Raw genomic sequence first — 6,000 nt, forward strand, 5'->3', positions numbered from 1 at the left:
TGTCGACTATTACTATGAAAATGAACATGAAAATATAAAAATCTTTAGAGGAAAAGATTTTATAGTCAGTTTTAAGACACTCTTAATATTTCAAAAGAACTACTACTTTTTATGAAATACCACTGAGCCTGAATGACTTTCTATTAGAAATTGAGTCATGCATGAACATTTAAATGACTATTTTAATCATTAACTCTAATGAAAAGTTAAAATATTATTTATAAATATGTACTCTATAAATATTCTAAATTTGACTAGGCACTCAGTAACTAAACTTGTGTATTTTTATGACTATTCTATTGCGTTTCTGAGATATAAGCTATTTTCTAAATAAGATTGCCATGATATAATTATGACTCAATTGATGTCAATGATAAACTAGTAATGAATTATTTATATTGTTTTACTGTATCTTCAGCAATATTTTGTGATGAATGGTATATGTACTAGATCAAGAATATAAAAACATAAGTTCAAGTAAACCTGACCAGCTGGGGCGCCTTACCGAAATGTTTGGACAAGTATTTCAAATTCTCCAGGTCCACAATTTCTCAGTAAGTAAAATGAAAGGAGTAGATTAAAGAGTATCAGGATTCTTACAGGATTAACATTATATGAGTTCTATAAGTGCTGCTGAAGTAAGGGTACTGCATGGTTCATTTGCTTAGATTTTATTCAGGCAAAAAGCAGTATCTTTTTATTAAACTTGATGAAGCATCAATGATCAGCGTCAGCTTCAAACCACCCACAGATATTATAATTGCCTTGGCAATCTTAGCCAATTAATATCACATTTTTACAAAATTAAGTATTTAAATTGTACTTCATGCAGAGGACTGTTAAAATCACAACACATTTTATTTTTAACAGTTACCAAAGGAAATTATTACAACTGACTATAGACATAAAAGAGACTTAATTAACATAGTATTTATTCCATTTCATTTCAGTCAGGCGAATTATGCCTAAGTACTATCTGCTGAGGACACTCTGGCCCTTGAAATACAAAATAAGGTCCAGTCAAGCTCATTTCTTGTATAGTAAAAGTTTAAATGCCCCAACCATGTAGTTTCTAATAGTCTTGCTTTAGAGAGTGGAGGAGTATGAGATTCTAAGATAATGATACCTATATCTACTGAGTTTTGATATTTTAATATTTACATAATTCATTTTAATCTTCAGTCTGATTTATATTTACTAAGCATTTTATGTAGCAGAATTAAATGTTATATTACAGTTGACAATTAAAATATATTAAATCTTCATCTTTGAAGTCTTAAAGAATGACCCCTAATAGAAGAATTTTACTTCGTTATTGGAAAGATTCTTAGGTTTCCTTATTCATATTGAAAACTTTCTTTTTTCTCTTGTTAGTTCATATAGTGGGCTGGAGCGATAGCACAGCGGTAGGGCATTTGCCTTGCACCCAGCCAACAGGGCAGACCTGAGTTCGATTCCTTCGCCCGCATGGCAGAGCCTGGCAAGCTACCCGTGATGTATTCGATATGCCAAATACAGTAACAACAAAATCTCCAATGGAGACGTTACTGGGCCCACTCAAACAAATCGATGAACAACGGGAGGACAGTGAGAGTGACAGTTCATATAGTACAGACATCTCCATGATGGTCAGACAATCCAACCCAACACATGTTGCTTGGCATGTAGATTGTTTGACCTGATATCAACTAAAGCTTTGACAGTAAATAAATGTTTATCACTCCCTAAGTACCTCGGGAAATTAAACTAGGGCTGCTAATATTTTTTTAAATCAGAAATAGACATATCAGAGAAATCTATCAATACTGAAGCACAAACATCTGGCTAATGGATATCTGATTTTAGTCAAATGAATCACTGTTTTCTTATCATCTGTATTTAAAATCTCTGTCCTTATTATAATCCTGTTTTTCAGTATATACTTTAATTTTATCCTATTGGATTTAGGTTCCATACTCATTTTAATTCTCCACATATCACTTGTATCACTTGTGATCCCTTTGATCATCAATTTGCTGAAGTGGGCACCAGTAACGTCTCCATTTGTCCCTTTTGCATGCTAATGTAGCCCAATGTCATCTGCTCACTCCAGGTACAAAAAGAGCTTTAAACCATTTGTTCAGGGTTTTAATGGAGAAGTCTGACCATCTCGTAGGTGGGCGGCCACGCATCCTTTTAACAACCTGTGGAATCCAGTCGGTATCAGCTCTGGTCCAATGGTCATCACTAAATCGCTTTACGTGTCCAGCCCTCTGATTTTTGACGTCTTGGCAAACAAGACAGTGACCCTGATTCTCAAACCTTGACAGAGGTCGGAACTCCAGATTCCTTCTCTCACTTGAGTTATGAGTGATACTCCAATCATAGCTCCTTCGATTCCTCTTTGGGTGACCCAAATAGCATTGTCGTCTTGTTTTCACAGGGCCCACATCTCTGAAGTGTACGTTAGTGCAGGAAGAATGGTGGAGTCTAAAAGATGTGCCTGGAGATGTTCTTCATCCTCTTAACCACTTCTTTGATGCTCTTGAAGGCGTTCCACACCTCTCTCTTCCTCCTCCACAGTTCTGGCATCAAGTTGTTTCTCATGTTGAGTTCTCGACCCAGGTACATTTAGCTGCTGCATTCGGAGATGTTTGCTCCGTTGAGAGCAAATGGAACGTCAGGGATTAGTTCTTTTTTCATGAACATTGTCTTGGTGAGATTCAGCTGCAGTCCGACCCTTCCACAGTCATGGTCGAAATTAGCCAGCATTTTTCCACTTGGCTAATGTTTGGTATTATTAGAACGATGTCATCAGCAAAGCAGAGGTAATGTAGTTGCTGACCATCTATGTTCATTCCCATTTCTTCCCATTCCAGTCATCGCATCTCCACATATATATATATACATACATATATATGCATATATATTTTTGTATATATATACATACATATATATGTGAAGAATATATGTAAATAGAGAATATATATATATATTATAATCTATCTGGTATTTTTATTCATTCAAAAAGCCCAAGAAGAATGGGAGGAGTAGGGTGATATTTTCTCTAAGCTCCTACTTCCAATTCCATATCTCCTGTTTATTTCTGTTGTTTGCTGAGAATGTTTTACAAAGATAAACTATTGGTGTCCAAATAAGTCATGAGGATAAGTGATTGGACACTGCCCTCCAAGCAGGAAGCAGAACCAGGATCTCACTATGAACTAAGTGGTGAGCCAAAGCTTGTGAGTCTGATTGATCTGGAAAAGTCCGAACCAACCCTCTGGCCCAGAAAGTTCCTTCAGGACAAACAAAAGTCTTACCCATCCCACATATATCAGTACCAACAAGTCTTACCCATTCCACATTATATCAGACCTAGCTTAAGCTTTAGATGTAAGCACCCTCTTCTCCTATTTATTAGAGATCCCAGGTATGAGGAAGTTGGGACCTATGGAACCTACCTGCTCGACCATGTTTTTCTCCCTGGAAGTTGTAACTGATTATTCCTTCCTGGAGATTATAACTTTTTGCATTGTAAACAGGGCAAACCATTGTACAATTTAATACATGCTCATCCTGTACCAACCTTTCCTTGTTTTTTTATTCTTTCTGCTCTTTTGAATTTCTTGGAAGTGTTTACAATAGGAGAGCAAATAAAAAGAGATTGAAAAAAGGTGGGCTGGGCCACTGAGACTGAGTAACCCTTGGCCCTCCATGCTTCTACATTGCTCTTGCCTCTCTTGTCTCTGTACCCCTCACATACAACAGTTAACTGTCACAGAAATTATACGTTGAACAAAAATACTTTCTTCCAGAAAAAACTACATTAAGCGGAGAGTAAAATAACACCTTGGTGACTCCACTCAGCATGTTTTCTATATATTCAGATTATTCTTTGTACAAAGTTTAAAAAAAATTTAACATGACCCAAAAATGTAGGAAGAAAAACTACAATGATAAACGCAAGTGAAGAAAATAGAATATATGAAGAATTTATATTAAAATAATCAAAATTAACATAACTATTTAAATATTTTGTGAAGTTGTTTTGAATGTAAAATATGCAAAAATACACTTTAATTAACATTTTTAAAAATATTAAATATGTTACATAAGTTGCTTACTTATTCTTAATATGCAATATTTATTGTATAAATTAATATATTTAAACATGTATTTAGTACCTCCAGTAGATTTATTATGGTAATATATTAGGCTGAAAATTTTTTATTTTAGTTACAATTCTAATAAACAAAGATATTTAAAAAACATTTCTAGATTTTTAGTTTCCAGATGCTGTCTAAAGTTTTATACTTTACAATAAATTAATGTTCTAGAATTTCATGAATTTTAAAATATTAAATTGATGTGGATAGTTTAAATGAGGACTTTATAAATTTATCAAAAATAGAAAAATACAACTCAGGTGTGGCACACAGTTTTCACCTTCCTCTCTGGGGTCTTAGATACATGGTCCTGATAAAAAAATAATAAGTATAAAACACATTAATAATGTATGTACCTCCTATGTACATAGGAGAGATCCAGGAGAACTTGAGTAGCAGTCAAAAGTGGTCCAAGCCACCTTCCTAAATAACACCTTCAGCTAAAGTAAAGAATGAATAGTGATGGCGAAAATCCCGTTTCAGGAGTTTAAAAGACAGAGTAAACAAGAGAAGACTAAGCAAAAATTTCTAGAGCGTTAATTGCCCCTTAATTTCTAGTACTGGAAAGAGAAACATTATAAGTGAAACTTTCCTTTGTACATGTAAATGCTTCTTATGTAATGATAATTTGTACTTGATCTTTCAATGCATCTGTTATTTATTTTGAAAATATCAAAAGAATGATTTCTATCCAAAACAATTTTTGATGTAGATAATTTTGTCCTACTTGCTATGCCATCATCCATTATGAAAAACAACAAAAAGAAGGTAATGGGGAGAAAGTTAACATTTTTGAAAATGTTTAATAATTTTACATCATATCTGTCAATTCTCAAAAAGTTAGAAATTGAGCTCCCATTTGACCCAGCATAACCACTCCTGGGAATATATCCCAAAAAGGTAAAAAAGTAGAGTCGAAATGACATCTGCACATTGCTGCACTGTTCACAAGAGTCAAAATCTGGAAAAAAAAACCTGAGTGCCTGAGAACAGGTGACTGATTAAAGAAACCTTGGTAGATCTACACAATGGAATATTATGTAGCTATTATAAAAGATGAAGTCATGAAATTTGTACACAAGTGGTTCTACATGAAAAGTATCATGCTGAGAAATGAGTCAGAAACAGAAGGACAGACAGAAATACTGCACTCATCTGGGGAATATAAAGTAACAGAATGGGAAACGAACATCCAAGAATAGTTGAGATAAATACCAAGTGGTCTGCTCCATGGTTTGAAAGCTGGCAGCCCATGCTGGGGAAAAAGGCAGCTCAGATAGAGAAGGGGACACCAAATAGAGAATGTTTGGGGCATTCACTAGGGATGCAAGATGTGTGCTGAAAGTTGACTATAGACTGAACACGATGGCTACTCAATACCTCCATTGAAAACCACAATACCCTGAAGGAAAGAGAGAGAAAAAGGGAATGCCCTACCACCGAGGCAGGGCAGAATGGTAGGAGCAGGATGGGGGGTGGGAGGGCTGCTGGGATCATTGGTAGTAGAGAATATTCGGGCACTGGTGGAGAGACATGTCCTTGACCATTGTATAACTGAAACCCAAGCATGAAAGTTCTTAAGTCTACAACTATACCTCATAGTGTTTCACTAATTAAAAAAAATCATATCCATCACACTAAGCTGTCCATTTTCCTACATACCTGTGGAAATGACAGGTATTGTGTCATGCAGGTAAAAGATTTTCTGAAGTCTCACAGGAAATGATATCAAGGATGAGAAATAACTTCCCCAAATATTCAGAAACTTTTCAGCATGTCAAGAGTAGGTATTTTAAAATGTGTCACTTTTGCACTAAGATAATTTCAAATCATGGGGTTGGAGCGATAATAC

The sequence above is a fragment of the Sorex fumeus genome, unplaced genomic scaffold, assembly GCF_029834395.1.
Source record: "Sorex fumeus unplaced genomic scaffold, SorFum_2.1 ptg000008l, whole genome shotgun sequence".
Taxonomy (NCBI): Eukaryota; Metazoa; Chordata; class Mammalia; order Eulipotyphla; family Soricidae; genus Sorex; species Sorex fumeus.